The sequence below is a fragment of the Apodemus sylvaticus genome, chromosome 5, assembly GCF_947179515.1.
Source record: "Apodemus sylvaticus chromosome 5, mApoSyl1.1, whole genome shotgun sequence".
Lineage (NCBI taxonomy): Eukaryota > Metazoa > Chordata > Mammalia > Rodentia > Muridae > Apodemus > Apodemus sylvaticus.
In genome coordinates this window covers 93,689,935-93,702,131 of record NC_067476.1, presented here as the reverse complement: position 1 = coordinate 93,702,131, position 12,197 = coordinate 93,689,935, and the positions used below count along the sequence as shown (strand labels likewise).

Sequence of the window (12,197 nt, the reverse complement as noted above, 5' to 3'; positions counted from 1 at the left end):
GATGGGGAGAAAGGGTGTGTGAGGAACAGCCATCTCCAGGAGGCTTGTTCTCACTGCAGTCGGGAACATTGCACTAGCCTCTGTTGTGCTTCCTCTTTTCATACCACTTTGTCAATATACTCAGGACCAAATGGAATCCAATTGTGGAGCCAAGAGCTTATAAATTTCCCCTAAAGAATCATTGCCAGTCTTCATCCATAGGTACTTTTCTTCCCTCTGTTAGGTCACCTGCTAGTTCTCCCAGTCTGTGCAAGGCAAAGCTCTTCCTCATCCTCTGACTCTGGGGATGCTTCTTTAATTCTTCTTGGAGCTTCATGGATGCTCGGTGTCAAAGGGTCTGTATCAGGCAGAAGTGTGAAGGATTCTCTCAAAACTTCCTTCTGAACCTTCTTCAGTTTTACCCCTTTCCTGATCTGTGCCAAAATATTATTGCTACCATCTTCATCAGGAAAAGGAGGCAGTGTCTGCTTTTCAACCTTTTTCAGATGAAAACTACCACGCTTCAAGGATGCTAACACTTAATCCATGGGTGAACTCACTCTCCTCCTCTGCAAACCCTCAGCTGTCTTTCTGAGTTTTTTCCAGGCACTGACCAGCTGGCTGCTATGGAAGAGGTGTGCCACGGATGTACTGGCTGACTTTGGGATGCTCTTCCCACCGCCCTCCATCCTAAGGGTGTCTTTCTCCAGTGTCTCTGCAGTAGTGGTGGCCCCATTGTCCTTTGCAACAGGAAGGGGTGGGTGGAGGGGGAGGGAGTGGAGGTGGAGGTGTTGGAGGAAGAGGGGGATGGGAGAGGATCTAACAGAACACGGTTTTGGGTCACAACTAGTCCGCAGTGGAGCTGACTCAGGAGGAGGCAGTTCAGAGCTGTCAGCACGAGGAGGTAATGAGGTGGATTCAAGTTGTACTGATGAAGAGTCTTCAAGTTGGATAAGGCTCTGGGGTTCTGCTGTCTGTGAAGACCCAAGCTGGCTTCCTCCTTCTCCCACCTCTGTTTTCTCCTTCACCTGCAGCATTACTGGGAGAGAGTTACAGTGCTCCTCACAGGGCACAGGGCTTTCTGTGCTTTTTCTTCTTGAGTGAGCCAATCTGGTTGACTTAAGGATGACTTGTCCAGAGTACCTCTGCTTAAATGTTCGCAGTCCTTCCAGTGTCCTCTGTCTCTCTTGGCTAACCCAGGCACTTTTTCTTTTCTCTTCATCATGTAACTTGTCTCTCTTTATCTGTACTGTATAATGGGCTCTATATTCATCGTCACTCTGAAAACGCTGCTGGAACTTTTTCATGGTGTTTTGCAATGCAAATTTCCTTTTTATTTCCGAGGTAGACTTTCTTGGCTGAGATGCAGCCCCTTCTTGCTTCCAGCTGGTGTGCCTTCTGCTGCAGTTTCTGCAGTTCTTCCCTCAGTGCCTGCACAGACGCCACCATCTCTTCCTTCTCCAGCATGGCCTCCATGCTTTCGTGTCATAGTACACAACTTCATCTCTCTTTTCTGATATAAGTCTTTTGGTGCTCTCTTCTCCAGTTGTGCAGTTAATAATAATTCTTCACACTTCAAGATTTCAGACTGTACTTCATACTGCAAACTGAAGTTGTGGATCATAGTAGTCAGATTCCAGCTGACCCAACTGAGGTATAGCTTCAGTTCCACCCTGTAAGCTTTGCATCTCTTCTTTAAGTGCATGCTTCTTCAAGTTCCAGACAAATCTCTTTAGCTCTCATCATCTGTAACGTCTCTTTAGAAACTGCATACTGGAGTTTTTCCATTCTTTCAGCAGCTGCTGACCATGATGCTTTGCCAAATTTCTTCTGATCTGCTCGCATATGATCATAAACAGCTTTCTGAGCTTTTGCTGTTATTTCCAAATATTTGATAGTGAGATTCTGAATAGACAAAACAGCCATATGAGCTTTCCGCTGACAGTCGGCATCTTCTTTCTATCGAATCAATTTTTTGAAGGCCCAAATAATCGCTCTCCATGGAGATCTTGATATGCTGTCTTCGCAGCATGGCCAGCTCTCACATATATCGGAATGGCTGAAGTAAATACTGGTAGAGTTCAGTTGTAGCCTCGGCAAGACTGCTGTAGCCTTCGTCCTCCATCTGATACAAGTCCAAAAGCTCTACCATGCTTTCTATAGTATTGTGCTTGTCCAAGAGCTCCCGGATGCGCCTCTTGGCCCACTGAAGCACCTCTTCAGAGCTCTTCTGCCGCAGCTCGCTGAAGCTTTCGTAATACTCCTCTGTATCAACCTTCTGGGTGAAAAGCACCTGGGAAAGGATCTTCCAGCCACACGAGTCCAGGCTGTGGCCCAGGTAGACCCGGAGTTGGTAACATAAAGCGTCGATCGATCTCCTGCTCACTCATCTGGGGGCGCCCCCAAACAGCACCAGCCACATGCTGGATGGCTCTTCTGGGAACACCAGCAGACGTGGCTCCAGGTGGTAGTTGACTGAGCACAGCTGCTGATGCAGATTCCAGAAAGAGAAAAGCTCGGCCCAGCTGCATTCTTCAGCCACAGGCTGAAGCAGCAGTTGGTTGGGGAGCAGCTGTGGCGCCTGGTCCTCCCTCACCATTTCCAGGACCTCGATCTCCTCGGAGACAGCCCTGGAGGCACTCACCACCCGCACCGACAACACGGGGGTGGGGTGGGGGTGGGGAGCCGGCGGAACTGGCGAGGCACTAGGATTCCGCTCTTCTGCGGATCAGGCTGGCCTTGGTCCGCCGCGCGGGGCTACGGAGAGGACTCTCCAGTCCCTTGCCAGCCGGACCCCGAGGAGGATCTCCCCTCTGGCTGCGGGTGCTGGGCAGAGAGCCGCCCTCCGCCCGGGGAGGCTGGCTCTTCCGTGGCTCAGGGCTCCGGAGCGACATAGAGGCAGCGGCCTCTGGCCGACTCCTGACCGCCGGGGGGCAGGGCCCGCAGCTCCCATCAGACGCGGGCGTCCCTGCCTGTTCCCGGGAACCGCTCCTGTCTCTGGGCAGTCTGGTTGTGACAGGTTCTCCGTGGAGGCCGCGCCCCCAGCTCACCCTTGCTGGCCGCCTTCGGCCATCCTTGCAAGCTGGCTGCTTATCCACCCGCTCTTTTGTGACTCACAGAAGAGACAATACGCGCCGGAGCAGGTAGCGCACACGGTCATGTGCAGCCGGATCTGTTTACAAGCTGACTACAGCAGTGCCGCCCTGGGCCACCGGACCTGCCTGCCCAGCGAAGCCACAGGACTGAGTGCTGAGACACCGAGGCATCGAGGTGGACGGGCGCTCTCCAGGGCCCACTTCCAGGCCGCCTCTCTGCCTACTGCCTGCGTGGTGTCAGCCAGAACCAGACTGCAGAGTCTCAGCACCACCACAATGTAGTCAGCATCGCCACAAAGTTGTCATCTCTTCATTTTCGATTTTGTTAAATTGGATACTGCCTCTGGGACCTTCAGTTAGCTCGGCTAGAGGTTTATCTATCTTGTTAATTTTCTCAAAGAACCAGCTTTTAGTTTTGTTGATTCTTTTTATTGTTCTCTTTGTTTCTCTTTGGTTGATTTCACCCCAATTTGACTATTTTTCTGATTTCCACTCCTCTTGGGTATATTTGTTTCTTTTTGTTCTAGAGCTCTCTGGTGTGCTGTTAAGTTGCTGGTGTAAGATTTCTCAAGTTTCTTAACCAGGCCTCATAATACTATGAATTTTCCCCTTAGCACTCCTTTCATTGTGTGCTATAAATTTGGATATGTGTCAATATTTTCAATAAGTTCCAGGAAGTCTTTAATTTCTTTCTTTACTTCTTCGCTGACCAAGTTATCATTGAGTAAAGAGTTGTTCAGTTTACAACTATGATAATTTTTACAACTGATAATTTTTGGTTGGTGTATATGGACTTTATGTTGCTTTTGCTGTTATTGAAGACTAGCCTTAATCTGTGGTGATCTGATAGGATGCATGGGATTATTTCAATGTTCTTTTATTCATTGAGGGTTGTTTTGTGACCCATTATAAGTTTGATTTTGGAGAAGGTACCATGAGCTGAGAAGAAGGTGTATTCTTTTGTTTTAGAATGAAATGTTCTGTAGATATCGGTTAGATCCTTTTGGTTCATAACCTCTATTTTTTTCCACTGTGTCTTGTTTATTTTCTGTTTCAATAACCTGCCCATTAGTGAGAGTGGAATATTGAAGTCTCCCACTGTTATTGTACAGGTTTCAATGTGTGTTTTGAGCTTTAGTAAAGTTTCTTTCCTGAATGTGGGTACCCTTGGATTTGGTGTATAGATTTTTAGAATTGAGACTTCTCTTGATGGCTTTTCCCTTTGATGAATATGAAGTTTTCTTCCTCATCACACTTGATAATTTTTGGTTGAAAGTCTACTTTATTGACTATTAGGATGGCAACTCCTGCTCTTTTTCTGGGACCATTTGCTTGGAAGACCTTTGTCCATCCTTTTACTCTGGGATTGTGTCTGTCTTTGTTATTGAGATGTGTTTCTTGAATGCAGAAAAATGCTGGATTTATTTATACATCCTATCTGTTAACTTATGTCTTTTTATAAGTGAGTTGATTCCATTAATATTGAGAGATATTAAAGACAGAAGACTGTTGGTTCCTGTTATGTTTGTTTTTGTAGGTGGCTTCATGTGCTTTTGGTTCTCTCCTTTTGGCTTTGTTGTGAGACTCTTAATATCTTGTCTTTTCTTTGGTATAGGCACCTTCCTTGTGTTGGAGTTTTCCTTCTAGAATCCTCTGTAGGGCTGGATTGATGGATGGATACTGTTACAATTTGGTTTTGTCCTGGAATATTTTGGTTTCTCCATCTAAGTTGATTTAGAGTTTTGCTCGGTATAGTAACTTGGGCTGGCATTTGTGTTCTTGTAGAGTCTGCATGACCTCTGAACAGGCTCTTCTGGCTTTTGGTGTCTCTGTTGAGAAGGCTGATGTAATTCTGATATGTCTACCTTTTTATGTTTTACTTGTTTTTATGTTTTACTTAGTCATTTCCCCCTTTCAGTTTTTAATTTTTTTTGTTTTGTGCAATTAGTGTTTTGATTACTATATGACAAGAGGATTTTCTTTTCTGGTCCCATTTATATTTTGTTCTATAGGCTTCTTGTACCTTTATGGCCATCTCTTTCTTTAAGTTGGGGAAGTTTTCTTCTATGATTTTTTTGAAGACATTTCATATCCTTTGAGCTGGGAATCTTCATTCTCCTTTCTTTCAATTATTTTTAGATTTGGTCTTTTCATCTGTCCTGAATTTCCTAGATGTTTTGGGTTAGGAAGTTTTTATGTTTTGAATTTTCTTTGATAGTTGTGCCAATCTCTTCTGCAGAATCTTCTACACCTGAAATTATCTCTTCTATCTTTTGTATTCTGTGGTGATACTTACTTCTGTTATTCCTGACCTCTTTCTTAGGTTTTCCATTTCCAAGTTTGCCTCCATTTGTGTTTTCTTTATTGTTTCTACTTCTACTTTTAGGTCTTGAATCACTTTATTCAATTCCTTCACCTATTTGATTGTGTTTTCCTGTATTTCTGTAAGGGATTTATTTGTTTCCTCTTTAAGAGCTTCTACCTCTTTACCTGTGCTTTCCTGTATTTCTTTCAGTGAGTTATTTATATTCTCCTTAAAGGACTCTATTACCTTCATGAGATAGAATTTTAGGTCAGCTTCCTGATTTTCAGATGTGTTGGTATATTCAGGCCTCACTCTGGTGGGAGAACTGGGTTCTGATGATGCCCACATATATAAGTTTCTGTTGCTTATGGTTTTGCGCTGGCCTCTTGCCATCTATTATCTCTAGTGTTTGCTGGTCTGCTTGATTTTGTCACCAGTCTGCCTCTTTTGTACCTGGGTTGCTTCAGGTCTCCTGGTATGCCTGTGGCCCTGGTTGTAGCAGACTTCCTGTGGGGCCTTCCAACTGGGGGATCTTCAGAGAGGCAGAGAAGCTGCTGATCTGTTGCCCTGGCTGCAGAAGATGTCCTGGGAGACCTTCAGACTGTTGGATCTTCAGAGGAGCAGACAAGCTGATGATCAGTTGTTCAATTGTATACAGTAGATCTCCTGGGATTCCAGTTGCCCTGTATGCAGTGGATCTCCTGAGATGGCAGTTGCCCTATGTGCAGATCTCCTGGGATGTCTCAGGTTATGGTGTCAGGTACCCTGAGTGCAGCAGATCTCCTAAGATGCCTCAGCATGTCGTATCTTCAGGGGAGCAGATTAACTAGCAGTCTGTCCCAGCAGAAAGGACTGGGCAGAAGGGGAGTGGTATTCGGTGAGCAGGAGTTTTGGGAGCAGCAGCTGTGGAACTTCAGGAGGGTTCTTACCAAATGCTTTGAGATACCAAATGCCTATCTCCTAGGATGCCTAAAGATGTGGTGCCTGCAGGGGAGCAGACTAGCTACCTGTCTGTCCCAGCAGAAAGGGTTTAGGAGACTTTTAATGCCTACTTTTTTTTTTCACTACTTTCACTACAGGTTAAAAGGTTTAAAGGTCTGTTTAAATTGCCTATCTGATCTTGATTTATCTTTGATAAATAACGTGTATCAAGAAAAATATCCAATTATTTTTAGACTTTTAGATTGGTGGAATTTTTTTAATTGGTGGTTTTTTGGTTTTTGATTTTTGTTTAATTTTTATTTTGTTACACTCCAGTTATTACCTCCTCCCCATCTACCTTCCAACTGTTTCACATTCCATACGTCCTCCCCTCCCCATGTCTTCACAAGGATGTCCCCACTCCCCACTCCCCTCTACACCTGACCTCTAAACTCCCTGGAGCCTCCAGTCTCTTGAGGGTTAGGTGCATCCTCTCTGATTGAACACAGAACCAGCAATCCTCTGCTTTAGATGTGTGTGGGGCCTCAGATATGCTGCTGTATGCTGCCTGGTTGGTGGCCAAGTTTCTGATAGATCTCAAGGTCCAGGTTGAGATTGCTGGTCCTCCTACAGGGTCCCCCTCCTCTTCAGCTTCTTTCTGCCTTTCCCTAATTCAACCACAGGGGTCAGTAGCTTCTGTCCATTGGTTGGGTACAAATATCTACATCTGAATCTTTCAGCTGCTTGTTGGGTCTTCTGGAGTGCAGTCATGCTAAGTCCCTTTTTGTGAGCACTCCATAGGCTCAGTAATAGTATCAGGTCTTGGGAACTCCCCTTGATTTGGATCCCACATTGGGCCTGTTGCTGGACCATCTTTTCCTCAGGTTCCTCTCCCATCCTGTAATTATTTCAGACAGAAACAATTATGGGTCAGAGTTGTGACTGTGGGATGGCAATCTCCTCCCTTATTTGATGCTCTGTTTTCCTGTTGGAGATGGGCTCTATAAGTTTCCTCTCACGAACATCCTTGGCCACAGCACAGCATCTCCAAGTGGCGTAGGAAGACATATATCCACCCAGCAGCCAGTGAGAAGGAAGCAGCCTGTGCACGTGAGACCTGCCCTGAAGATCAGAGGATCCTGTCTGGAGGCCTCTGGCCGGAGCCTTCCAGTTTCTGCCTCTGGATCCAGAATATCCCTGGCCACAGCATGCCATCTCCAAGTAGCTCAGGAAGCCAGCTATACACATAGTGGTGCAGAGGAGACATCCAGCGCAGCCTGCATCCAGAGTTAATCGGGGTCACAACACACCCAATTACATCTACAAAAGAGTGGGTTTTGGCTGCCATCTTTGTTCCTGTGACTGTGAAACAGATTGGTAGGCAGGGATCACTAGAATAAAGGATCACTTGGGAAACATCCCACCAGGACTCCACTTGCACCTAGGAATTTGGCAGTACCAGAGCAATTTGTGCCAGGGGATAGCAGGTCACCAAGGGTTGCCAAAATAGGCCTGCAGGCACACAGGAGGGGAAAGCACCAGCCAGTGGCAGCAAGACCAACTAACACCAGAGATAACCAGATGGCAAAAGGCAAATGAAGGAATGTTGCTAACAGAAATCAAGGCAATATGGTACCATCTGAACCCAATTCTCCCATGACAGCAAGTCCTGGATAACCCAACACACTAGGAAGGCAAGATTTGGATTTAAAAATTACAGGTCATGATGCTGATGGAGGGCTTCAAGAAGGACATAAATAACTCCTTTAAAGAAATATAGGAGAACACAAATGAACAGGGAGAAGACCTTGAAGAACTAAGGGAAAACATAACAAAACAGGTGAAGAAATTAAACAAACCCATCCAGGATCTAAAGAAGGAAGTAGAAACAATAATGAAATCACAAAGGGAGACAACTCTTGACATAGAAACCCTCGTAAAGAGGTCAGGAGTCATGGATCCAAGCATCAACAACAGAATACAAGAGATAGAAAAGAGAATCTCAGATGCAGAAGATACCATAAAAAGCATTGATACAACAGTCAAAGAAAATGAAAAATGGAAAAAGCTCCTGACCCAAAACATCCAGGAAACCCAGGACAAAATGAGAAGACCAAACCTAAAGATTATAGGTATAGAAGAGAGTGAAGATTTCCAACTTAAAGGGCCAGTAAATGTCTTCAACAAAATTATAGAAGAAAACTTCTCTAACCTAAAGAAAGAGATGCCCATGAACATACAAGAAGCCTACAGAACTCCAAATAGATTGGATGAGAAAAGAAATTTCTCCTGTCATATAATAATTAAAACACCAAATGTACTAAACAAAGAAACTATTAAAAGCAGTAAGCGGAAAAAGGTCAAGTAACATATAAAGATAGACCTATCAGAATTACATCGGATTTCTCACCAGAGACTATGAAAGCCAGAAGAGCCTGGGCAGATGTCATGCAGACCATAAGGGAACACAAATGCCAACCCAGACTGCTATATCCAGCAAATTTCTCAATTACCATAGATGGATAAACCAAGGTATTTCATGACAAAAACAAATTTACACAGTATCTTTCCACAAATCCAGCCCTTCAAAGGATAATGAATGCAAAACGCCAACAAAAAGGAGGGAAACTACACACAAGAAAAAGCAAGAAATTAATCTTCTGTCAATAAACCCAGAAGAAGATAACCACAGAAACATAAAATTACATCAAAAATAGCAGGAATCAAAATCACTATTCCTTAATATCTCTTAACATCAATGGACTCAATTCCCCAATAAAAAGACATAGACTAACAGACTGGATTAATAAACAAGATCCAACATTTTGCCCCATACAGGAAACACATCTCAGTGTCAAGATAAACACTACCTTAGAGTAAAAGGCTGGAAAACAGTTTTCCAAGCAAATGGTCCCAGGAAACAAGCTGGAGTAGACATTTTAATATCCAATAAAATAGACTTTCAACCAAAGGTTATCAAAAAACCACAGAAGGCCACTTTATACTCATCAAAGGAAAAATCTACCAGGAAGAACTCTCAATTTTGAACATCTATGCCCCAAATAATAATGTCACACCCCACACAATAATTATGCCTGACTTAAAGCCTCCACACTCTTCAATGGACAATCAGGAAAACACAAACTAAACCGAGACACAATGAAACTAACAGAATTTTTGGACCAAATGGATTTAATAGCTATCTATAGAACATTTCATGCTAAATAAAAAGGATATACCTTCTTCTCAGCACCTCATGGTACCTTCTTCAAAATTGACCATATAATTGGTCACACAACAGACCTCAACAGATATAAGAACGTCGAATTAATTCCATGCCTCCTCAGATCACTATGGAATAAGGGTGGTTTTCAATAGCAACAAAAATAACAGAAAGCCCACATACACAGGGAAGCTGATCAATGCTCCACTCAATGCTCTTCTCAATGGTCAAGGAAGAAATAAGGAAAGAAATCAAAACCTTAGAATTTAATGAAAATGGAGGCACAACATACCCAAATTTATGGGACACAATGAAAGCAGTGCTAAGAGGATAACTCATAGCTTTGAGTGCCTCCAAAAAGAAGTTGGAGAGAGCATACACTAGCAGCTTAACAGCACACCTGAAAGTTTTAGAACAAAAAGAAGCTAATACACCTAAGAGAAGTAGAAGGCAGGAAAACATCAAACTCAGGGCTGAAATCAACCAATGAAACAAAAAGAACTATACAAAGAATCAACAAAACCAGGAGCTGGTTCTTTGAGAAAAATCAAGATAGATAAACCTTTAGCTAGACTAACCAGAGGGCACAGAGACAGTATCCAAATTAACAAAATCAGAAATGAAAAGGGAGAAATTACAACAGAAGCTGAGGATCTAATAAATTAGCTGAGGATAATTTAAAAACTTATCAGATCTTAATACAAAAGCCTATACTCAACACAACTGGAAAATCTGGAGGAAATAGACAATTTCTTAGACAGATACCAACTACCAAAGTTTAATCAGGATCAGATAGACCATCTAAATGGTCCTATAACCCCTAAAGAAGTAGAAGTTTTCATTGACAGACTCCATATCAAAAACAAACAAACAAACAAACAAACAAACAAACAGAACAAACCCACAGGACCAGATGGTTTTAGTGCAGAATTCTATCAGAACTTCAAAGGAGACATAATACCAATACTGTTCAAACTATTCCACAAAATAGAAGCAGAAGGAACATAACCCAACTCGTTTTATGAAGCCACAGTTTCGCTGATACCAAAACCACACAAAGATCCAACAAAAAAGTGAACTTTAGACCAATTTTTTTATGAATATCAATTCAAAAATAGTCAATAAAATGTTCCCAACCAAATCCAAGAACACATCAAAACGATCATTCACCATGATTAAGTAGGCTTCATTCCAAGGATGCACAGATAGTTTAATATATGGAAATCCATCAATGTAATCCACTACATAAACTCAAAGAAAAAAAAAACACATGGTCATTTCATTAGATGCTGAAAAAGCATTTGCCAAAATTCAGCATCCTTTCATGTTAAAGGTCTTGGAAAGAAAAGGGATTCAAGACCCATACTTAAACGCAACAAAAGCAATATACAGCAAACCAGTAGCCAACATCAAGCCAAATGGAGAGAACCTTGAAGGAATCCCACTAAAATCAGGGACTAAACAAGGCTGCCCCCTCTCTCCTTATCTTTTTAATATAGTTCTTGAAGTTCTAGCTAGAGCACTTAGACAACACAAGGAGGCAATGGGATACAAATTGGAAAGGAAGATGTCAAACTTATAACTATTTGCAGATGATATGATAGTCTACTTATGTGACCCAAAAACCTCCATCAGAGAACTCCTACAGCTGATAACTTCAGCAAAGTCGCTGGTTATAAAATCAACTCAAGCAAATCAGTAGCCTTCCTATACTCAAAGGATAAACAGGCTGAGAAAGAAATTAGGGAAATGACACCCTTCACAATAGCCACAAACAATATAAAGTATCTTGCTGTGACTCTAACAAAACAAGTAAAAGATCTGTATGACAGGAATTTCTAGTCTTTTAAGAAAGAAATTAAAGAAGATCTCAGAAAATGGAAAAAATCTTCCATGCTCTTGGATTGGCAGGATTAATATAGTAAAAATGGCCGTCTTGGCAAAAGCAATGTACATATTCAATGAAATCCCCATCCTTTGTCATCAGAGAAATGCAAATCAAAACAACCCTGATCCCCACTTCACACCAGTCAGAATGGCTAAGATCAAAAACTCAGGAGAAAACAGGTGATGGTGAGGATGTGTAATAAGAGAAACACTCCTCCACTGCTGATGGGTTTGCAAGCTGGTACAACAACTCTGGAAATCAGTCAGGTGGTTCCTCAGAAAACTGGGAATGGTACTTCCTGGGGACCCCACTATACCACTCCTAGGCATATCCCCAAGAGGATTCCCCAGCATGTAATAAGGATGCATGATCCACTATGTTCATAGCAGCCCTATTTAAAATACCCAGAAGCTAGAAAGAACCCAGATGTCCCACAATGGAGAAATGGATATAGAAATTTCCACTGTGTATATAGTACATAGACAACGGAGTACTATTCAGCCATTAAAAACAATAAATTCATGAAATTCTTAGACAAATGGATGGAACTGGAGAATATCATCCTAAGTGATGTAACCCATTCTCAAAAGAACACTCATGGTATGCACTCACTCATAATTGGATATTAGCCTAGAAGCTTGGAATACCCAAGAAACAATTCACATATCAAATGATGCCCAAGAAGAAGGAAGGAGTGGCCCCTGGTTCTGGAAAGGCTCAGTGCAGCAGTGTAGGAGAATACCAGGACAGGGAAGTGGGAAGGAGTGGATTGAAGAATAGGGGCAG

At 42.8% G+C, this 12,197-nt stretch overlaps 1 pseudogene; it reads right to left on the bottom strand.

Annotated features, from left to right (window-relative positions):
* Positions 1-231: 231 nt before the first annotated feature.
* LOC127684878 (junction-mediating and -regulatory protein-like) lies at positions 232-3,139 on the bottom strand (annotated as a pseudogene).
* Between the last annotated feature and the right edge of the window lie 9,058 nt (positions 3,140-12,197).